Below are 25,398 nucleotides of genomic sequence, written 5' to 3'. Positions count from 1 at the left end.
ACAACAAAAAAAGCGCTCATCCCTGTGCTGCATGTTTGGATACATAACTGTATGAAAGAGTTCAAAGAATAAAAGCAAGAAAATCCACAGTAAGACTGCAGGCATAGGCAACTTCCTGCTGGGCTCGGACGGGATAAAAGATTTTTGAAGAGAAGAAAAAAAACCCAACAACTCTATGATGTAAATTAACGGATAATGCCGGTTCAGTGACCACCTCTGGACCGTAGGGGAGTCATAATTGTGTCGAAGCAGTGTTCGAAACCATGCTAGGAGTAAACGCAATAATCACCCCGCTATCGTGTTCCATAATGCATGTACCCATTCAGCTATGCTTTCATCTCGTTTAGAGGATGGACCATTTATATATAACCAGGAAATCAATGGCTGGCTGGCTTTGTTTTCATTTTCTTTAAATCAGATAATAATCCTTCTTTCTTTCGTTTTTTATTTTTGTAACTTAGGTTTTCTCTTGCACTGCAGTAGTTCTTTTTTCAGTTTTCCTTAAGACAAATAAACAACGAAAACACTGTTATGAATGAAAACACTGTCATCAGTGATCATGGGTGTAGTCTGTTGTTAGTATATTTTATTGCTTTTTCCGTTTCTACCATTATCTGATTGAGAACGACAATAGTCGTAAGTTAGGCTTTCACTCTCAATTGACATCAAACTAATTGTGCATGCCCACTGAGGAATCTGAGCACAAAAATAATTACTGTAGGGTAGTCCTTTTTTCACAAGTTACTGTAATTGGACAATTTTCTTTCGAAAAGAAGATATTGGCAATGTTAATTACAGTGTCGACCATGAAAATGAAAATGGTGATGATAATGGAGACAACGATAACGATAAAACACAAGAAATGAAAGAATGAGACCGAAAAGAATTGCCACCATAGTCTAGATTTGGTGAATTTATATGTGCACGCTGTGGATGGACATACCAGCCAATCATTCTTGTGCGAAAACTACAAGAATAGCGTCGAACGTATATATATTTACACATACATACATACATACATACATACATACATATACCACAGCGTGGAAGGGGTGGTTATGGTCGCCTGAAGTGCTATTACATTTTTCAAGTTAAATAATGTGTGTAGGGTCTACTACAATTCCATTACTTTCTGAATATATTGGACAGTAATATCTTCCAAACCTAAGAGGGGAAACATGTTTCTATATACTTTGTTCTTTCCTTCCGTGCACGAAAATTCATCACTCATTTCCGTGGATATTACATTTACCTATCAGGATGTAGACAGCCAGCCGTTTTTGTTTTTAAATTTGATATGAGAAATTAATCCGCAGGTAAGCTGCATTTATGCTGGTGGCGTAATAACCTGGGATTTTGCCAATTATGTCATGTCCGATTTGTACCTGATGTTTCCTTACATAGAACACGAACTAATACCGTGTTGACCCAAATATAACACGTGCCCGATTACTGCAAGCACTGACCAGCATTACTGTTACGTAATACACCGGTAGATCAGAGCCAAAGCTGCTTTTATCAAGTTTTGGTTTTGTTCAAACAGCGTGTACCCCAATATGCCAGCACATTATGTGACATCAAACCTGCTGTGTATACGTCATTCGCAAAAAGGTTTGCGTTTATGCGCGCGTTGTGCATATACACAAATTCCCATGCACACATATTTCTTGCGGGGAAAAAAAGACATTGAAAACAACACTATCGTAAGTGGCTGAATAAGGCATTTTGGTGGAGCTATTTTGGCATCATCGTTTCCACTTGTACTTCTATCTGAATTAGAGTGACAAGAAAGATTAGATGCCAATGATTACAATACCAATGACTATTGCCATTGGCTTTGGAAAAGCAAGAAAAACATTACAAATGCACATAGGATATTAAGTGCTGGTAACCCGAACCAACGTACGTCCCAGAAATCGTACAACTGTCAAAGAAGAAGAAGAAGGTGATGATGATGATGATGATGTTAATGTTGATGTTGATGACGACGACGATGATGACGATACGCAAGGAGGAGACAAAGAGAGGAAGTATGATCTCTCTGTTGGACCATAGCCAAAAGTAAGAGTTACCGAGATACTAAAATGTTTAACAGTAAATTTTAACAATGAATGTGATGCAAATTGTACTTGAAAATGAAGTCAGATCATGTGCATGGCCGTTCATCGCTGCTGATAAACAGTTCTCTAACTACAATCACGTGTTTCTTTCATCGATGTTGCAGTGTTTACGACTTTGGCTATATTCCTGTGAGGAATTTCGATCTACGAAATTGTATGTAACGCTGGTTTATTCTCAGTTCGATGGAAACGAGATGGCAGACGCAGGGGCCGCCATTTTTAGCTGTAGGTTACTTGTACAAGAGCAAGATCTTATTTCTACTTGACTGTTATAGCATATAAACAAATCAATATTCATGTTTCAGCTTGGTAAATATTTGTTTACAGAACCAGTATATATCCATATTAGTCCATGACATGGGTAGGGTAGGAACAGAGACGACTAAATCCTGTCCGCCATTTTGTTTCAGTTCATTCTATAACTCATTATTTAACGACAGCCTGTCTTTCATATTACTTCTGCCCAGTAGTAACCATTAGTTACACTTTGGTAGAAACAGTGACGTCAGAAGACCACAAGGAAAGTCACCCTCACCCCACCCCCACCCCCACACAACAACAACAAAAACTTTCTTACCACTGAGCACAGGCCCGGCCCTAGGATGTGCGGGGCCCAAGACAGCAACCGATGAGCGCGGGGCCCCAAGCAAAAATTAAATTGCATTTCGGAGCTGGTTTCCTGGAAGAGCCGGGCCCAAGGTGGTCGCCTCGTTCACCTTGCCCAGGGCCTGGCCTGGCTGAGCAAAGAGGAAATATGTTCAGAGTTTGGACATCGCCAAAAAACATTTTACCGGTGATGTGGGTATAACGGTGTGTATGCTTTATGCAAAATAAATGAGATAATTGCAGCATAAAACACAGAGACACAGCCACACACACACACAGACACACACACACACACACACACTGTTCAAATGGATCAGGCTCTTACGAATATTTAGGTCTCCTGTCAGCTGCCTGCTGATTTTGCTTGACCTGTACTAGCTACTGCTGAAATTGTAAGACAATAGGAAAGTGCAGTCTTGCAAACCATAGAGAGCAGACGAATTTCACTATAGTCGGTGATCAAAGATAGCCCGGGTCATTGTATCGCATTATCTCACGAGGCTCAGGGTGGGAGCTTCGTCTTTGTGCGCTATATAGGCAATGGTGGATGATTCAAGTCAAGCAACCTACTTAGTTCTGTCATTTGACACTAATGATCCTACTTGGAGAGAAAGACCGCAAAGTGGGTCAAACATAATTACTAGATAACATATAAGACAATTGCAACAATTTCCTACGAAAGTCCCATGGCATTAGCCATCTAAAGCACATAACTGATACGTCTACCCATGATTCTAATAAATTACTGACAGACCTAAGATATCACTCTGCAATTATATTTATCTACAAGTTACTCATTGAATTACATAGCAAATTGCAATATGTTCACCTGTACATATTCTTTGAAAGATTGTTTTCTTCAGGTTGTTGTTATGGGTTTGACGCAATGTTTTCAGCACATGATATGATATGATATACATGGCTTCCAGTATATTTGGTGGAGGTAAAGCTGAGGAAGAACCACCGACCTCGGGAAAGCTACTGGCAAATTTTCTCACATACCAACGCTAGCCAATCCTGAGACTAGAACCCACGGACAAAGGTTACGTGTCAGAGATCTGTAAAGGCGAACTGGTTGGCTGATTGTGGATTTGATTGTGCACCAGCACTGTAAGACGATATAGGGCAAAAAGGTTATATGATAAATATTTATGCATCAAAACGTTATGAGTACAAAAACACAACGATAAGACGGTAAAGGTAATATATGAACATTTCCTACCAACGGGGATGCAAATGGTGTAGATAAAATATAATTAGAAAGATAAATTAGGATGATTAACAGTGTTATACCACATACCGCACTTGGAATCCAGGGTGGCCGAGTGGCCTAAGGCGCTCGCCTTTACAGATCACTGACATGTCACCTCTGTTCGCGTGTGTTCAGTCTCATCTTAGCAGACGGGTGGGGGGGGGGGGGGAGTTGCGAGAAAGCTTGCCATTAATTTCCCATGGGCCACTGGTTCTTCGCGGCCTTTTCCCGGGTTCTTCCACCAGCAGTTATATGACTGCAATGTATCGTGTGCTGAAAATGGCGTAAAACCCATAAAAATCAAACCAATTAAAACGCGTATTTCTTCTTCAGGAAGGCAACATTCTGGTATAGTACTGAATACGGCCTAGTTACCAGCTTAAGCTTTACAAAATGTTGTTTTTCTCCACTGTACGTTACTTGCCTTGGCACGGGTTAAGATAACTAATCCTAGCTGAATTGGCGTTGTTGTATCTGTGAAAAATATACGCAAACGTCACCTTCAATTAATTAGTCATGCAAGTGAGCATAAATACATTTATGGTTCATATAGGCACAGTTGCTACATTGGTATGTATGTATGTTCACATTAGCATATTATAGGCTATTTAGCACAGAGGCAACGAGTAGTATCAGATTGGGCGATTTAGATTTTGGTAACTGAGATGAACTCATTCTATAGGCTATGATATTACTTTTTTTATTCTGATCGTCGCACACGAGTGCGTGCTTTATGGGGTAATAAGCGATAATTCTAAAATTAGAGTGAAAGATGTTTTCAAAAATTCCAATTAATCATTTAAAAACTTATAATTACTACAACAGCGACAACAACATATATATATATATATATATATATATATATATATATATATATATATATATATATATATATATATATATATATATATATATATAAAACGCTGCCACTGGCGAAGCCTGCCAATTCCATCTTTGTGTATACAGTGTATGTACATTGTCGCTGCTGTCTTAAAGATAATCTTTGCACACACACTGGGAACCATTCTTTCAAGTGAACGCGTAGTTCACATATCGGTCACGTAAACGATTTTGCAAAATAAAATATCCTGGTCTATATACACTGACAAACAATTACTGGATTTGCACTACCTGTGCACTAATTTCATGTGTTTGGTCACTAACGGATCAGTCCCGTATCTGTTCACGAAGTCGTCAGTGGTATTCTATTTTTTTCAACACTATTTTGAACTCACCCATGCTAAATGTGTTATCCTCAGTAACCAATGAATAGAGTTTATTAATCGTAATGAAACTACCTCGTGATTCCTCGAAAAATTCCGAATAATTATGTATGTAGTCGTATCAAAATTAGCTTACTAGAGCCGCTAGCCACATTGGTTAATGCTGATATATCCCTGACAGCGAAATCCTACTGGTGTGCCTATATTGTTAGCTGTGATGACAGTTCAATCACTATCAATACCAACAATGGTTGCGGTGGTGATTCCACAAATAGCATCTTTCACCAAACAAAATGCGTTTCTATTTCGCCAGTTAAACGATTTTCATGGTAATTTAATTCTGCTGATGTTGTTAATGTTGTTACCCTTCGATAACGTTTATTTTTTAGCGCCGGAAACTTTAAGGATGTACCCTTTCTTCATTAAAATTCGTTCCCGACTGTCATAACATTCCCATCCATTGTAGTATGTTTCTTCTGTAGAAGGCAATTCTATTTCGTGCTCTATTTCATAACAGGGAAATACAGAGACCTGACGAATCCGCAGAACTTCAAAAGTGCTACATAGAACAAGAGGTGGAAACACAAAAGCAAGAAAAACACTGACGCTTTGAGTATCCTCGTTGGGTTTTGAAAGTATGTATGTATGTATGTATGTATGTATGTATGTATGTATGTATGTATGTATGTATGACTTTCTTTATTTCCTCTTCAAAAGAGATTTCATTCAGTTATTTGTCATTATTACACAATATAGATAGGAACATAGCTTAACATTAATGGATTTACAACACACTGGGTCCACAAATCACAAATGGGTCAATTTCCCTAATATACTGAACAAGTATAATATCAGATATCGTTTTCAAGTTCATTTGTTCTCTGTACTTGTGTATATTCCTTCAGCCACCACACACATGAATGCCTGCCATGACTGATCATCCAAAGATGTCCACTCTGTTGCCCAAAAGGATAAGTAATGAGTCATTGGCATCACAAGAAAGCCATCCTGAGTCTAGTATGTCTATTGCATCTATTATTTTTTTCAAACATAGTATTACGTTCATCATTTAGGGCTTGGCAGTATAGTAACATATGTTTGGCTTTGTCTGTAGTCAGTCTTATGCAGAGCTTATGTGGTCATTCTCTGTTGAAATTTACCACGTTGTTAAATAGGTAATGTTAGCGAAAGACCAAGTTTTATTAGGAGAACATTTACCAAGATTCCAGACAGCAAGTGGTTGAAGATTAGTATGGACACTTGAATAGTGAAAAAGTTCAGGTCTCATTTCAAATTTATATCTCCACAGTGATTCTTCGCCGTAATGAACTGCCGTTTCCTTGTTCCTTTTCCAGACTGGTTTCAGGACAGAATATAGGGTGTTCACGAGTAGGTGGAAGAAACCGCCAAGCTGGTATTTCAAAAGAACACGAGATATATCTTTACCAAAACGAACGCTCTCGCCTCGTGTATCAGGAAGTCAAGAATTCTTCTGTTGAATATAATTTTCCATGCTAGTGAACCATTAGCTCTGCAGATTTTATTGAAGAAACCTAATTTGATTTTATCTACATATCCCTCAACTGACCACAGTCCAAGACTGCGAATTGTTGTCTCTGTAGATAAGCGCTGATCAAGACCTATAATTCTTCTTGCAGATTTTCTTTGACAAACTTCTAGATCATATATCTATGACTGGCGTTGTTGTTGTTGTTCTAGGGTTTAACGCCATTTTTCAGCACAAGATAGGCCATATATGGCGGCCAGTATTAATGGTGGAGGAAGAACCCTGGAAAACCCAGGAAAGAACCACCGACCCACGAGAAGCTACTGGCAGGCTCTTCCACGTACCCACGCTAGCCGAGCCTTGGACTCGAACATACGCAGACAGAGGTGAGATGGCAGTGATCCGGAACGGTGAGCGCTTTAGTATGACTGGCGTAAATTGGACCATAATTCGCGTCCATATGTCATAGCAGATAGTACTATAATTGACCATATTTTGGCACTATTAATTGGACTCATTCTATCCTTTCCAATGCCAGTTCCAGCAATGGAATAAAATACTGACCTTCCTTTATCACAAGCATTTTTCACTTCAGCAGTAAAAGAAAGCTTTGTGGAGAGAGTAACGCCAGCATATATTCTAGAAGAAACTATATGAATCCTTTTATCTCCGAGCATGAACGTATATTTTTGTATGATTTTGTTTCTTCGAAAATATGACGATATTGGTTATATCAGCATTGTACCGGAGTTTCCACTTCGAAGGCATGAAGGCTGCGAAGTAAAACACACATACCATTAAATGATGAAGATAGCACGGTCGTGTCATCCGCTAGTAAAACACAAGGGATACTTAAGGTACCAATTTTTATTCAAGATTTTGTTGACTCCAGCAAGGATATTAGGTCATTTATCATCACTAAGAATAACCCTGCTGATAGCGCTCTTCCTTGTCCTACCCCTTGATTGACTGAGTATGGTTTCAAACGATGGCCGTTGAGCAGAACAAGGGCTCTTTCTTGAAAAGAATTTCGAATCAATCTCCACAGTTTTCCTTTAACTCTAAGATAGAATAGCTTATAAAAGATGCCATCATGCCATACCGTATTAAAGGCCATCACATTGTCCAGGAATGCAGCATACAAGTTTGAGTGACCGTCTAAATAATGGGCTATTCCCTCTTTTATAATAAAGGCTGCAGTGATGCCACTGCATTAGCTTCGAAATCCCTGTTGTAATTGGTGAGGGAAATTGATTATTTTACTAAAAAGAGTTAGCCTCGTCAACATTATTTTTTTCAAATAATTTTTGAAAAACTGGAACGATTGAAATATCTATAAAGTTATTCATATCTAGCCTGTCTTTTTTCCACCTTTGAAGATAGGTATAACATTTACAGTTCTGAAGTAGTCAGGATACGTTTCCAAGGAGGTGATACGATTGTACACTTTGCACAAAATAGAACTAATCGATTGACAGGCAAATATTAAATGCTCTGCATATATTTTATCATGTCCACATGATTTATTTTTCTTCAGCTCTCGTACAGCCTCTTCAATGTCTTTCTGTAATATGGTTTTACACATATCCTTATTTGCTCTGTCTTCAATTTTGGAATCCACAATATTCTTCATGGTGTTTCTAATTTCAGCTGTAAATGATTCATTAGAATGAATATCTGGTGTTTCAGTTCCTAAAGTTTTAAAATGCTGGCGCCACGCGTAACTACTCAAATGAGGGTCTTATATTATTTATCTTTCCACTGTTTAGTTCAGAGATATCTTGTCTCTGTCCCGTCTTATGCAGTCTTACTATTCTGTATAATGTCAATATATCCAGTTCTGCAGCTTTTTGTTCCTGGGGTCTTTTGCCTTGTTTAATTAGTTTCTTAATTTTCTTTTCGCACTTTTATATTCTGCTTAAGTTTTAAATTGTGTACCACGTGGCCGTTCTTCGTTATCCATAACGCTCGTTTTCTTCTCATCTCTTTATGTAGCTCAGCCACATTAGTGAATTTGAAGTAAGGTTTTAGGTGAGGCAGGAATGTTTTCTTTGGGAGATTTTTGTCAGCTGTATTGCGTAAAACAGGTGCAACAGTAACAAGGGCGTTTTTGTACATCTACAGTGTTGTCTAAAAGTAGCTCCCCTGAATTTAAATGTTCATTGGTTTCACTTCTGTACCGCTCCTGCTGTTATGTATGTATGTATGTATGTATGTGAGTGTACGCACGTGTATGTGTATGTGCGTGTGTGCGCACGTGTGTGTGTGTGCGTGCGTGCGTGTGTGTGTGCAAGCATGTATGTATGTCGTACGTGCGTACAAATGTGTGCATTATAAACAGACTGTATTAAGAAAACGCTGTCAAGGTTTGTTCTCGATGGTTTAAATATTTATCAAAACATTTGTGTCCCTAAAAGCCTTGCACTTTTGAAAATTGACTTCGCAAAATTAGAACAATTACACAGTTTTAAACATCAAAGTGTTCGTAAACGAGAGTGGAAAAAAGGAAAATAAAAGCACCGGTAATTCTTTGGATCGTAGACTGATAAGTTCTCCCAACAATCAAGGTCCAGCCATTTGCAGCCGATGATAATAAAGCAACACGAAACTATGAAAGCTGGTACAATCAGAAAGTTGCCGTTGAAATTTTTAATGTCATATGTTCAGAATTCTGATTTCACGTGTTGTATCAAAAATGTTTGCCCTTAAAGTTCCATTTTGTTGGTCGAGATTTTAGATCGTATCTGTAGAATTAAACAGTAGTGGTTGAAAGTTATATTTTTTATGTCAAGGTTTTAGATTGTGTCGTTTGAATTGCACGGCGTTGGTTGAAATGTCAATATCATATGTCGAGAATTCCTAATTTACGTATTGGTTCAAAGACTTTATGTTGAAAGTTCCATTTCATATGTTGAGTATTTAGATTTCATCTGTTGAATTACACAGCCCTGGTTGACAATTCGATGTCCAACGTCGAGTTTGTAGATTGTATCTTCTAAATTACACGGGGTTGTTGACATTTTAATATAATATGTCGAGAGTTTCAATTTAACATGTTGAATCACACTGACTGTACTGAAAGTTCGATTTCGTATGTCGATTTTTTAGATAGTGTGTTGTACTACACGGCTTTGATTGGACATTTCATTGTGCTTGTCAGAATTGCTTTTTTTATATGGTGAAATGATGTGTTGGTATAAAAAATAACATTACACAATGTCCGCTTTAACAATTTAAAATAATTTCGAATATTAAGATACATCATTCGATTATGTGGTGCCATTATATTTCATGCATTTACAGTTTTAAAGTTACCATTAACAGGTCGAGAATTACTTTGAATTTCTTCGCTAGAGGTCGCTCTCGTGAACGGACTGCGTTATTTTAAACAAGGAGGCTGCTTCTCGTTGCTGAAATCAAAATACTCGCCATATGAAATGGAACTTTAACAGAAACAGTTACACTCAACGTGTGAATTAGGGATTCTCGACATATGATATTGAAATTTCAACCACCGCTGTGTAATTCAAAATATACGCTGTAAAACGTCGACATAGGAAATAGAACTTAAAAACCACCACTGTATAAATCAACATATAAAATCTAAAGTCTCAATCTAGAAAATGTAATTTTAAGGACATGCAATTTGATCCAACACGTGATATTGGAATTCTCGACATACGACATCGCAGTTTCAATTGCAACTTTCCCATTGGACAAGCTTTTGTCCACTACGGCGCCTCATATGAAACATCACATGTAACCCTATTACCGGAGGCGGTTCATGCCCATAGCAAGTTCTATGACGTATCTGTGATCGGCAATTCAGATCGATTCGGGTTACGAGGTGGTTAGTTTGAAAAACGGTGTCATTCTGAGAAGGCAGGCTGGCTAAAATACTGTTTCATAATATTTAATTCTTATCTTTATTGAAAACAGCTTGGCAAAAAGCCCAAATAATATACCGGTTATATTTACGTAATTAGATTAAATACCAGACTGTTACGGCAATTAAATCAGTTACATAATCTTGAATCTTTCCGCTAGCGGAGAAACCCGTAGAATGTAATGCAGTGGATACATATAATCTAATTGTGTACATTAGTGGATGTCCAGCAATTCAGAGCTGCAACTACTGTATAATCTTAACATCTCAAGCCTTTATATATAAGAAATTTACTATATATATATATATATATATATATATATATATATATATATATATATATATATATATATATATATATATATATAGTCGTGTCGAGAACGAAACCTCGGATATAGTGCAATGCCATTTTGAACTATATTCGGAACTACTTTTGATTATTTGGCACAATATGACGGCAGAAGGAGGCAAAGTCACAAACGGGACATTGCCGGCCTTTTCTGTCGCAACATATGTGGTGAACTACGCTAAAGATCAATCACCAAAAGCGTCAACTGTATATGTATAATTACAACTACATCGGATGTTATTTTTTAAATTTATTTATCTGAAATGGCCGAGTGATGTTGATAATGTCCGCGCAACGAAACACAATGTTTGTTCTGATGAATGACTGAATAGTTACGACTGTGTGTACACATCAAAATAAAAAAAACAAACTAAAAACAAAAAACTATTGGCAACATTAGTTCATCGGAAAACGAAACATACTAGACCGATATAGGTTTACACTGCAAGGAAGCGTGTACCGTAGTTGATATATTGTTTATACGTCACGTTTTACTTACTCTTTTGAGCTGCGTTGGCTCAGTACCTGACTCGCCATCAGATGAATCCAGGCTCGAATTCTGCTAGACATATTCTCTCTATGTGCATGACACTTTGTTTTAACTGTTTTGACATGCTATAACATTGTATGCATCGTCATGTCTTCAAAACATCAACGGGTCAATCTACTTGTAAAATATGACGTACCCTTGAATTGTTAGCTACGATGTCATAGCCTCAACTTGATTTTGTTGTGGTTGAGGCTACGAACTGATCCCATATCATGTAATGGAGCAAAAAATATCATCACTAAAGTCAGAAAAACAAACAGTGTAGAAATCAACTACATAAGTATAATCATGCTGTGAAAGAAGTTTGGCTTATTTTGAATTTATTAAGCCCTCATACGATAAAATAAATTGGCATGGTTACTCTAACCTTATACTGCCCGCCATGACAGATAACGCGAGACTCTCGCCGTGACCCCTTTTCTACGTAAGGCTTGCCAGACCATATTTTGGATATTCTACGCTATATTATTATCAATTAAGTGCGAATAATCGCTTCTTGGTGAATTTCAAAGTTGCCGATAAACCGTATTTACTTTTAATGCGCAAAATTTCTGACCCAAACGGCGCCAAATTTTTACTACGATTTGTTTACATTTCCAAATAAGGCGTCAATGTCCTTATATGGCACACAAACAAACGAGGCTGAGAACGGAAGTAATCAGTATTTGAAATAATATGGCGGACGATCTAAACGAAAATATCGGCTAAAAAAGGTAAACGAGATTTTTCAACTATTTCTACAATGATTTTCGATATTTCCGGTATTAACTAAGAGGACTACTCAATTTATTGGATTATATGCAAGGAATATGTTTAAAGTGTTATTATTAGGCTAAGAGAGCGCCGGGTGTGGATCACACCCGGCTTGCTCCATTAACACGTATATGCTCATTTTAGTACCCTGTCCACGAGGTACGAGTAAGGGTACTAATATTAGTACTATTGAATTGTGGCTTCCCTTTTGAACAACAATTAAGGGGGTTAATTCTTCGAGCATGGAATAGATGTGACCAAACAAGCAGACGACAATGTGCAAGTCGCTGATACACTTGATGTCTGTTAAACAAACTCTTTTTCCCTTATGTGCACGAGAAGTGATCAAAACGACATTACTGTGCCAATTTATTGGATTCTAGTTTTGGATAAAGGCTAATATTAGCTTATAAGATCCAACCTAACTTTACTCTATCTTTTCTTTTCTTGTTGGTTTAATTGTTTTTTCTTTATATGCCAATGCAAGTAAATATCTTCAATTTTACTAATACGTCATAATCACTAGTATTTATCCAAACAGGTGCAGCTTTTTGATTGGCTTGCTTATTTGAAGACTTGAGTGATTCGCTTTATATCCCTTAGGTCCATTAACATCAATGAGAAGTATATTGTTGTTCTGGATATTTAATGAAAATAGCAGGTTGATATTTATTTTCCAGATTTTCCATCATAAATTCTACGATTATAGCATTTTTAGGAAGGAATATGGAGAGGAATTCACATGTTATAAAGAGACTCCTCACCCATATATGTTCAACAAGTTTCCAATTAAACATGCAGTGATCGTGAATCTAAGTAAAATTATCAGTGTGATTGGAAAACTAGGATGAAAATTTTTAACGTCTTTCACAGTCGGACATGAGCAGCAATCTCAAAATTACAACTTCATGACATAGTTTTTGTAGTGCATTCATGACAATCTTGAGAAATACATTTGATATCAAATGAAGTATTTTGTTTTCAAATTTGTTCAAAATGTTTTGCATAGCACATGGCGATTGGTTTAATTTTTTATCCAAAATCCACTCCATATTCTAATTTTACTGCTATGCACATGTACCATTTACCAGCACGACAATGAGTGACTGTTTAGCAAGATGATCAATAGATTTGTTTTCACCGCATGTAAATAAACGAGCTGCTCTGCTTTAACGGTCAAGTGGTGAAGCCAATAGAAGTAGTCCTGCGTGTTTATGTGTGTATATTCGGTGAGTCTAGAGGTTACATTGTTCGATTTTCCTATAACCTTTGCTACTCGTTTTAGATATCTGGTCAGTTATGCAAAAGGTCAGAGCGTGCTCCCTATTGGAAAGATGGAATTTACTCAAACCGCGTGCTATCTGCATAGAACAGTCGCCTTAAATATAGGTTAGATACAATACTTGATTTATTGTATCGAACTCTAGCGGTTTGGTATTGATATGCAATGGTTTCTTCTTTCACATACTAATTAAGACACAATCTATAACTTTAATAAGCCAACATATGATCCACTCTTTGCGAACAGTATCATCGTCCAAGCAAAACTATCTGCTTTGTCACATGATCACCAAATCTAGAGACATCTGTATTCGATCAATATCGGCCTCGTCCTTACATAGATAGTTGGTATCACATGATCCTTTCACGTGAACGTCACGAAAATGCGCGCCGCTGATTATGATTATGCTAGAATGAAATGTGAGAAATAGAGTACGGTGTTCATTTTGCAAACACGAAAATGAAACAAAATAAGTTTGGTTTTTATGAACGAAAAGATAAATGTTCTACTTGATATCAGCAAATGGGGTTCTATACAATATCGCTAAATTTTACTAGTCCCTGATCAAGTTGAATAACTTATGCCCCTAGCATACGGTTTCAGAGAATTCCATCTTCTCGAAAGGAAATGGGCCCTGAGCGTCCAGTCAAACATAACTTTTCAAATATTAAACTTTCGTTGGGAAAGGTCAGATAAAACTTGGACTAGAGTTTACCTTGAGTACGTTTAAAATTGTTGCGGTAGTGTGTATTTGTCCAGTGAAAGAATTCGGAAGTATTTATTTATTACTGCACGATAATTATATTTTATAACTCATTTCCGACTGATACTCTGGCTTGAACCAAAGTGTTCTCCCTCAGTCGATCACAATAATGTACACGATTTTCTTACTTTAGCACAATTCAGCATAAAAGACGATTGTCCTATCGGTACAAACATATTTATGCCTAAAGCCTCTCCAAGACTTGTAGTCCTGGGTTTTGACATATAGATCCACTAAAACGTAAACTTCGTTACAAGTACGTCTGTTACTAAATTTAGACAATTACACTCTTGACCTTTATTAATACAACATATTCGTAGCACAGACGCGCGACAAGTATCTTCCAAGTGGGATAATGTCAGGGGCAACGCAACTATTAACAGCACCCATCTGCCGAATGATAGCCTCAATACATACACTTGATATATGTCGGTATAGATGAATTAATTGATAATCAAAATGTATTATATATATATATATATATATATATATATATATATATATATATATATATATATATATATATATATATATATATATATATATATATATATATATATATATATATATATATATATATATATATATATATATATACACAACTATTTGATCTATGTGGCGAGAACGGATATCCTCTTCTTCGTTCACGCATCCGTCTTCTATCCGCTTCTTTGTAGCCATTAGAGAGGAAACTTATGCTTCCTTGTCAAGTGATAATCATTTCGAAAATGATTTCGGTCTTTACCGATTAATGACGAAAAATGCAGAGCGGGTTCCTCTTGGTAACATTACGGTCTAAACAAGGACAGTAAGCCGTCTTAGATATGTCTTGTGTGTGTTTAAAAAATAATTTAAAAAAATAAATAAAAAAAATAAATAAAACACAAGAGAGCTTATAAGCTTCCAGAAATCACTACAGATAACATAAATGGATCACACGACCGAGGAAAACATTATTTATTCTATAGTTGAGTGTGTTTTGGAGATTTCGGTGTTAGATTACAACCAGCTCTATCTATCAATATGTTTGAATACATTATTTGATACCTGTTCTTTGTGAGCAACACGCACACCTCATTTCCACTGTTCCTTGCATTTGGTTTCTTTTAGGTAACGGCTTTTATTTTGCCCGTATGTTTGATTGCCTTTTAGTTGATTGTTTTTAAAATCGTTGCCTTGCATCTTAAGTTCGGACAGGCATATCCGTTGACGAGGAAAATAGATACTCTATGTACTCGCTTGTTAGTCGGATCCGACTCCCCACAACATAGACTCTGATCTGTCGTTGCATAATGTGAAGACAGATCTAGGTCTGTATTGTTTGTCCTATTCATTATAATGATAAAAAAATTAATTGACCCAGAAATGCGGACGCATAACTCCATTCTGAGATCCGTCTTTTTTAAAATCTTTTTTTTTTTGTTGTTTTGTTGTATAGACACCACAGACAATCAGATGTTGGTAATCAGTACAATTGAAATACAGACATTCCTATACTGCAGTTAATTTCTATTGTTTATACAAGGACCTACAGAAGAAAATCACTATTCTAAAAAATGTATTCCTTTCTGGGGCCAGTAAATAAGAGTTTAAGTGATATGTGTAACGTGTTTCTTGTTATCTAACATATATCATTCTATTATATTCCGTATGTCTGACTCATTTGAATATGGACTGATTTTATATATTTCTAATTTAGTTTTATTTTTAAGTGAAATTTAATGTACCAATCATTGGCATATGAATTTATTCCTGACTTTTTTTTAACGCGATCTTTTGAGGGAATTAGGGAGAATATCTGACGACTTTTCTGTAATGAGGGAATTAGGGAGAATATCAGACGACTTTTCTGTAATGAGGGAATTAGGGAGAATATCAGACGACTTTTCTGTAATGAGGAAATTAGGGAGAATATCTGACGACTTTTTCTGTAATGAGGGAATTAGGGAGAATATCTGACGACTTTTCTCTAATGACGTGCACTATTTTCTTGCATAATTAGATTACTAGATTATACATCAGTACCTATCAACATATGTACATTCTGATCTATCCATTTTTCTATTTATCCATCCATCCATCCATCCATCTAATCTTATCTAATCTTACCTTACCTTGCTGGTTGTTGAACAGATTTGAGCTTTCGTGCAGGCGTTACAACTGTATTAGTCTTTCTTGCTTTTGTTAGCGAAGACCAATCACTCAAATCTATGAGAGTACGTAAAAAGTACAAGGTATTGCAGCAATATTGCATCATCTTAAAGTTAACTGTTGCATCATATGCATGTACATCGACACAAAACAGACATAAACTTTCAGATGTAAACATCAGGAATCATCTGTCTAGGTGGAATTCAATTTTGGTGGTTTAAGTAAAAAATTAAATTTTAAGTTATGAGCGTCCCATTTCCCTACAGGTTTAAAATGGTTTTCTTGGATCTCTGAATTCATGGTTGAATATATGTCGGTACCCCAGAAATAATAGCAAATGCACGGATGCATGGTAATTTTTGTTCCCATAGAACACACTGGATATTATTATGTTACGTGTTTAGGCTATAATAAACAGTAATACAAGAAAGAGTGAAAAAACTAGCTTTCAAAAATATAATTTATTTTCCTGGACAACTTCTGTAAAAATGAAAAATATGAACTTCGCTTTTAAGAAACAAATCCAAAAATAATCCAAGAATAATACACAAATAAAAGTTTAGGAGTCCTAATAATAAAATGTTCTAATGATTTCAAATTCGAGTCCCGACGAAGAATCCAAGATGGAAAACGATGACGTATGCTATAACCTTTAGTGTGTTGAAGTTTACAGTTCCTTGTAGAAACAAGGAATATCACTCCGGTTTAGGAAATCTGAATACATTGTTTTTTATAAGTGCTGTCTTTTTTCAAGAATCTCACATGAGTACACGTATTTTCCAGGTTAAAAGAAATAATACTTTTGAATCCAAGTAATTTTAAATAACTCCAAAAGGCACAGCAGTCACTTCCAGTGGAATAGCCCAAATGAGATTATTTCTCCAAAGCAAAGTTTATATCGTATCCTAAAACGCAGTTTCGAAAATTGACATGTTACGAAATCGAAAGGGGGGGGGGTCACATGATCGTGTTCATATCACGTACGCTAATCATGACCCTAACGAAAACCAATCATTTTACTCTAAGAAATAAAGAAAAATTTGTTTACATCTTAAATCACGTAGTCCCATCATGACTTCAAGAACAACCAATCGTTTTAAAATAAAAATAGAAAAATAAAAATAGAACTTATTTACGCGGTTGCTACTAATTGTGAATCTAGGTCAGGATCTATGTCAACACCTGGTGTTTGCTAAAAACGAACAGTCAAGATCAAACTATTTTCTAAAAAAGTATTAATTTCCTAACAAACGGAACTACATTATTTTAACACACAACGAAATGTAAAAGAAGTAATAAAACGATTTTAAAACTTACAAACAATTAAATCAGAAATAATTAAGTCAAATATACAAAACAATATAGAACACACTGGATATATATTGTCACATTTAAAAATCTTGCATATTTTTTTCATGTTTTTGAACTTTAGAGATTAATCAATACCGTTCGTTTCTCACTTCATAAGTTGCACTCAACTTTGACTAGTTGTTCACTGAAACACTGCATTTATTTGTATTATTATTTTCCTCGTCTTGTAGACACGAATTCAAGATTATTGCTTCGTTTATCGTGTCCACGTTACGCCTGTTGCTTATTAAAAATGTTATGATTTTAAAAGGATAGACTTATACGTTTCAAGTTCCATCAAAAGAGCTACCGGACACAAATATTTGGGTCAGTATAACTCGTCAGATCTGATATAGTCTAAATAAATAAATAAATAAATAAATAAATAAATAAATAAATGTTTATTAAACTTTGTCAGATCTGGATAAGAATAAGAATTCATACAAAAATTTCATGTAAAACATGCCCGCTATGATCCGGGGATCCTTTTTCCTGCGCCCTTGATATCAATTTGTAAATTGGTCGTGTTACTACTACTACTACTACAACAACAACAACTACTACTACTACTAATAATAATAATAATAATAATAATAATAATGCAATATTTTTAATTTACAAGTCATTTTTTCTAATGAAGGATTTATACGTTAATATCCCGTAAAATACCATTATTAACGTCTAGTATAAGATATATAACAAAGAACTGACAATATTTGATTAAAGTATAACTGAATTTGTTTTATTAAGTAAGAGAGACAGGGTAAGTTATCGGTTCACCTTATCGAAACGAAACTACTTGCGAGACCAGCTTTTTAACGTATATATGGAGACGGGTATAGTTGATTATGCCTAAAATAAACATTTACGAGAAATGAAGTTCACGGTTTAAAACGAAATAATTGTCTTGATACAAAACCCTGTCCCAAATCTAAAATAAATTTAAAATTTACCTGTGACATTAACATGTACTTCTATTGTACAAGTTCTAATGACTGGTTCCATGTATTTTAGTGCATGGAGATGTCATGCAGAGCTCACGGAGGAAGAGGACAAGCGGAGTTCTAAAAATGAACCTACTAACCAATAAACAACCAAACACCAGAGGAAATTAATCATCTTTAAGTGTATATGTCACGAAATACGTTAAATCTATCACCCCATATTCTCTCTCTCTCTCTCTCTCTCTCTCTCTCTCTCTCTCTCTCTCTCTCTCTCTCTCTCGGGGCCCCGAGTGGCCGAGTGGTCGAAAGCGCTCACCGTTACGGATAACTGCCATCTCACCTCTGTCTGCGTCGGTTCGAGTCTCGGATTCTGCTAATGTGGTTATGTGAGAAAGCTTGGCAGTAGCTTCTCGTGGGTCGGTGGTTCTTTCTAAGGTTTTTCCGGGTTCTTCCTCCATCATTAATACTGGCCGCCATGTATAGCCTATCTTGTGCTGAAAAATGGCGTTAAACCCTACTGCAACAACAACAATCTCTCTCTCTCTCTCTCTTTCGTCTTAAAAGGGGTGCAGCGTATGCATGATGCGCTCTTCTCTATGCCATAAGAGGTTACTCCAGGTATATTGGCTTCCTTTTATTTAACGGCAATTGTAACATATTACTAGCCAAAATAAAGTCTAACCGTTTATATGAAATATATTAGTCTTACCCATTCTTGCCTTTATCGTTGTTTTTAAGCCTTTTTGGGTTTGATTGTGTTTATTTGTTTGGTGGGGGTACAATATCTGTATCATTTAAGTTTTGCTTGGTTTTTGTTGCCCCTGTGGTCCTAAACTTAGTAACAGAAAGAAGCAAAACCAGCAATTGTTGTAAACTCTTACATATAATTTATTTCCCTAGAATAAAAAGGAAAATTTAAGAACTTAATCATGAATTATATCAAAACTAATCCTAAACGTTCTGTAACAAGTCCCAAAAAGTGTTCAGAATGAATTCCATGTCTTCTAATGCGCTGATGTGACAGGAGTCGCAATGTATTTGCTTTTTCTGGTATCGTAGTCCTTCCTGGTGACTTTGGCAGGATTTTTGCTTTCCCCTTTCTCGCTACCTGGCTTTTGTTTGCATGAAATATCCAGGATTGTGATGATGTGCCGTTAAACCTCATCAATATTTGTCCTACCTAGCTACGCATGCATGCATACATCCATCCATCCATCCATCCATCCATCCATCCATCCATCCATCCATACATACATACATACATACATACATACATACATACTGTAGCGGAAACTCCTTCAGCTACACTACCCCGAGTCTCGCTATATCGGGTTCTTTAGAATAGGTCTTTGTATTTTGAATGATACCCTGCTGCATCTGTCTGAGGACTGGAGCTCCAGAGTGCGGAAGATTTCTACTTCAGCGGGATACCATCTTATTCCGGGTTTCTTGCCTCCGTCTGGGTCGTCGACTGGGTCACTGAGCCATCGACTGAGTCGTCCTGTGGTCGCCAACTGGGTCGCTGACTGGGCCGCTCAGTCGTCGACTGGGTTGCTGAGTCGCCGACCGGGTTGTCCTTCAGTGTCGCCGACTGGGTCACTGAGTCGTTGACTGGGTCGTTGGCTGGGTTGCCGACTCGGTCGTCGAGTGAGTCGTTGAGTCGCCGACCGGGTCTTATTTATGTTCGCCCACTGTGTCTTTGACAAGCTCGTGGTCGCGCGATGTTACTTGCTCAAGACCAATAGAGGGAGAGACGAACAGTACGAAATGATGAGAGAAGAGATATCTCCAGTTAAAATTTGCATTGTTGCAAGGTCGTTATTCCAAGATTTTCTCGCTTCTTGGACGATCCGTGTAGCGCTCGTATTCTGGTCGCCGAAAGACTTTGTCCCTACACTTTTGAGATTCCCTAGCCTGACCCTTTCCTGTTCTGCGAACTACGACCAAATATTTTGATGGCATACGATAGTGATGTTCTATTAAACTGCTTATAATTTATTAACATCTTTTTTATCACACTCGCTTCTAGTACCAGTTAGGATGAAAAAGTATGATCCGGACTCTTTAATTGCGAAGTTTAAGTATAATAAAGCCAGCCCATAGTAATGAAAAGAAATCGGCCTATTGCTTTGGTGTCAGTTTACCCGTCCGTTTCGCTGGGGGGTGGGGTGGGGTGGGGCGGAATTCCTTGGGCTATGATATATGTAGTTACTACAAAGTATTTGTGAAGGTAGGTCTGATAACAGTTTGGTGGCCCCATCATCCACGTATTATTTTGTCGCAGACTATAGTATTACCCGCTTTCGTTGATTTCGGCCAGGTTCGCAGCCTCGCAGGTTCAAAACAATATCTTGAAATTCCAGTTAGATTTTGGAAAATCATAATCTTGCCCAGGTGGACCTCAGCAACAACAACCCGACTGGAAAACTGGGTCAAATCCGCTTTAGTGGCAAACCTGCTCAGATCCATAGAGCCGCGTCGGGTTGAGTAGCTACCATAAACGTTTTACATACTATTAAGTCTATTTTCGAAGTGACAAGTCAAATCAACATGCTTCAGCAACAAGGTTCCGCATCATGGCTTTACCACTCGATTTGCAACCACATATTCGAATAAAACATATGTAGACTACTTTGTCCGCCAGGTTTAAATAATGTTCAAGTGTCGGTGCAAGCCCGTACAAGAAAAAACACAAGAGAAGATATGTTGTTACCTGGTATGCAACCTAGCGAGCTGTCGAATCAAATTTAACGATGCAGCCTTCCCTTTGCGTGGAATTATCGATGCAAGTTCATGCCGCATCAGGACACCACACGGAAATACCTGTCTTTACCACAACGAGTAACTCAAGATTTGTTAATGGAGACCAGGCCTTTTGCGAGTCGTATGTCCTATTCTTTGAAAACGTGTCAGGTTCAATGAATAGTTTGAGAAAACTTCACTAGTTTTCCACAGACGTGGACCCTCATTCGGCCAGCACGCCCTCCTATAATAGCATCGTATCAGAGAGGATCACATCAATGATTCGGTTAATAGGTGACAGCAGGCAGATTATTAACGCATGCATGAACGCACACGAACTGCTTAACAGCTTCTACGGGTTCCAACGAGAATAAGAATCAGATACAATTTAGTGAAGTCGAAGTTCTGCGCCCGATCCAGATAATAATAATAATAATAATAATAAACTATCTTTAACGAGGATAACACATCTGGTCATGGCTGACCTATCTGCCATGTGGTCCTCAGTTTTTGTAATAAAAAATAAAAATAGAAGTTCATGCACATAACCATGTATCGCCGCACACTCATTCGTACATATTTGACATGAATGACTTTGTGTGACTATACTGGGAAACATACAAATATATATCAATTATGGATATGATTTTAAAGTTTTCTATTCAGAGCTTTTAATATGTCATTCCAGCTGGTCTAGAAGGAATTTCTTTAATGATATTTTAAAAGAAGCAAGGGAAGTTGAATTACGTATCCTCATTGGTAAGGAATTCCATACAGTAGGTGCTGATACAGAAAATGAGCTTTTGTAATGATTGGTTTTCGACCAAGGAATCTGGAGATCGTTGTTTGTCGTCAATCGGAGATTACGCTCAGTATTCGATGATCTTAGTTCAATTATGTTAGAGATATAATCTGGAGAAAGACAGTTTAAAGACTTGTATGTCATGATTCCTTTAAAATAAAGAATACGTTTTTGTATAGGTAGCCATTTCAGACGTGAAAACAACACATTTGAGGGAGTCATAACAGGAAGTTTCAGTATTATTCGGGCTGCCCTTTTCTGGAGTCTATCAGTTCTGGACAGATTATAATTTGATGTGTTTCCCCATATGGTACAGCCGTAATCTATCAGTGGTAGTATATAACCCGAAAAATAAATTTCAAGTGATTGTGGAAGTAGAAATTTTGAAAGCAATTTTAATAGAGTTATTCTTTTGACTACCATTGCAAATAAGTGATCGATATGCGCATTCCAGCTGAGGTGTTGATCAATGTAGATACCAAGAAGTTTATGATTTTTGACAATAGATACGTCTAAGCCATTTTGAGTTAGAAGTAAATCCATGTTAGTAGATAGACGCTGCCTTGTTCCAATTGTCATACATTTCGTTTTAGAGATGTTAATATGCATTTTGTTTTGATGACACCAAACTGATATATTGTTGAGGTCGGTTTGAAGTTTATTTTTAATGGAGTCTAGAGATTTATCAGACAAATGCAATGTCGAATCGTCAGCGAAAAGATCTGTGTTAGCGTGCGCTGGATACAAGGCTAAGTCATTGATAAATAGTAGAAAAAGAAGAGGTCCTAATATATATCCTTGAGGAACACCACTTAAAATATGACTTGGTTCGGATATATGTTTACCCGTGCAAACAACCTGGTGTCTGTTTGTGAGATACGACGTGAACCAGGCAACTGAGTTTGGAGAAAACTTGTAGGCTGAAAGTTTTTTAATGAGCACCGAATGGTCAACCAAATGGAATGCTTTTTTAAAATCAAGGAAGATTGCACCAGTAAGTTCACCTGATTCTACTGCTAGTAGCCATTGGTCTATAAGTTTTGTCATTGCAGTCTGACATGAATGATTCTTTCGAAAACCTGATTGTGATCTATGGAGGAGTTGGTACTTGTCAAGATATCTGAAAATATGCTTTCTGACATGTTTTTCCATAATTTTTGAAAGTACGGATAGAACAAATATGGGTCGATAGTTGGATGGGTCATTCTTTTCATTTCCCTTATAAATTGCGAATACTTTTGCTAACTTCAATGACTCCGGGAATTTATCGGAAGTGATACTACAGTTAATTATTTCTTTCAACGACTCTGAGATTGATAAAGCCGACATTTTCAGAGTTTTGGGGTGAATTCCATCAAGACCAGCTGATTGTTTGTGTCAAGTTGATTTATAATATCAAAAGTGTCATTTATTGTTATTAAGGGAATGTTGAAACTAACATGATCGGGTACCCTTTCATTCACGAATTTAGTAAGTTTGTCTAAATTAGGCTCTGTATTCTTAGACCTGTCAAGCGTTTGGGAGATATTAGTAAAAAAATGGTTCAGCTGGTTTGCAATATCGAGCTCTTCAGTATATTTAGTGCCATCAACTATAATTTCACATGGAGCTAGAGGCGCAGGTTTCGTTGAAGTTAGATTTCGTAAGTGATTCCAGATGGACCTGTTATCGGATTTTGATGTGATGGCTTCTTTGAAAAAAAAGCGTTTGTGTTTTACAATGATTGATTTGACTTTGTTTCGCCATAAACGATAGTTTGTGATATGCACCTGCAGACTGGTTATTGTCGAAGTCGTGACAAATTTCGTCGGTGGGTTACTGATCACTATTCAACAGTAGAGAAAGTTCAGACACTCATAAATTGTAAAGTACCATTTTATTTCTGGTCTGTCTTCCATTTAACCGATCCATAAATTGAAATGTTAGGAACACTTCAAGATTTCCTCGACGTTCCGCGAATACAATATTATAATTCTGGGTTTAACTTGGAACAAGGACGCCGTGCCGCCAGGTGCAGGTGAAACCTGCGGGTTGTGAAAAAACAAACTTGCTAATACCGCAAATACCCGACATCATTTGCATGATTAGTTGCGTCCTTAAGAAACATCATAGACGGGCCAGTAATCATCCCTGTATCTGGGTCAGATAATCGTTCTAGCATTGTCAGCATTGCTCAAACTTAGTTCGATTTCTTTTCCATCGACGAAATAACGTCGTTAATGAACAACGCCATGATACCATAGATGGCAAATCCAACCCTATCGTCACGTTCGCATTTGGTATTGGGACCATATCTTTGTACAAGTTTTCCATCGATTTCCAAGAAAGCTTCACACGGAAGAAAACATGTCATGCACTTGTAATTCTTTTCCATCTTTTTGTTAGGAACCCTACCGGGTATGAATAACAATGAAACTATATTTTACTTTGATCTAGTCAAAGGAGGGATTGAATATTTCAAATTTTCCTATTGTTTACACATTATCGATTCCGTCTATTACCTCTTCGTCACCACTCCGGTGGCTTAGTGGTTAGAGCGTCCGCCTTGGATGCCTGAGGTCGTGGGTTCGATCCCCGGCCGAGTCATACCAAAGACTTACAGAAATGGCACTAACAGCTACCTCTCTTGGTGCTCAGCACTAAGAGATTTGTGTTAGGACTGGTCGGTCTGGTGTCAGGATAATGTGACTGGGTGGGACATCATGCTACATGTATGCGGCATGATGCCCCAGTGCTAGACATCACTATAAACTCCCACATTGCAGACATCGTAACATGGCGAATTTCTTAACATTTTGTTAAGCAGTATAAATGTTCTTCAACTTAGTATGTGTATTTATAGGCCGATAAATCAGCCATTCACCCGTGAAGATATTGATTTTCGGGTATGGGGCTGATATCACGTATTTATTAAAAGCTGCAATTATCTGCAATCATATTTGGCTGCACACATATAGGTATATTTAAACAAATATTTAACACACGGTATTTCTCGTGGCTGTGCAGCTACCGTCGGCTGAAGGGTTCTTTTGGTGACACGTAGATTATATTTCCTTTGCAAACCATATGTTTGGTGACTTGTAAATTCACCTAGAATAGTATAACCATCTGTCCTGCG

The 25,398-nt window shown here is 37.1% G+C and overlaps 1 long non-coding RNA gene across 1 annotated transcript; it reads left to right on the top strand.

The window, feature by feature from the left end:
- Window positions 1–1,086: 1,086 nt before the first annotated feature.
- On the top strand, window positions 1,087–19,412 carry LOC149793419 (uncharacterized). The gene is made up of 3 exons (XR_016422787.1): window positions 1,087–2,061; window positions 5,719–5,836; window positions 18,807–19,412. It is a non-coding gene; the product is annotated as an uncharacterized LOC149793419 (long non-coding RNA).
- Window positions 19,413–25,398: the final 5,986 nt, after the last annotated feature.

Source organism: Sinohyriopsis cumingii, chromosome 8 (assembly GCF_028554795.1).
Source record: "Sinohyriopsis cumingii isolate HCF-2022 chromosome 8, ASM2855479v2, whole genome shotgun sequence".
Classification (NCBI taxonomy): domain Eukaryota; kingdom Metazoa; phylum Mollusca; class Bivalvia; order Unionida; family Unionidae; genus Sinohyriopsis; species Sinohyriopsis cumingii.
This window is presented reverse-complemented; position numbering and strand designations above follow the sequence as displayed.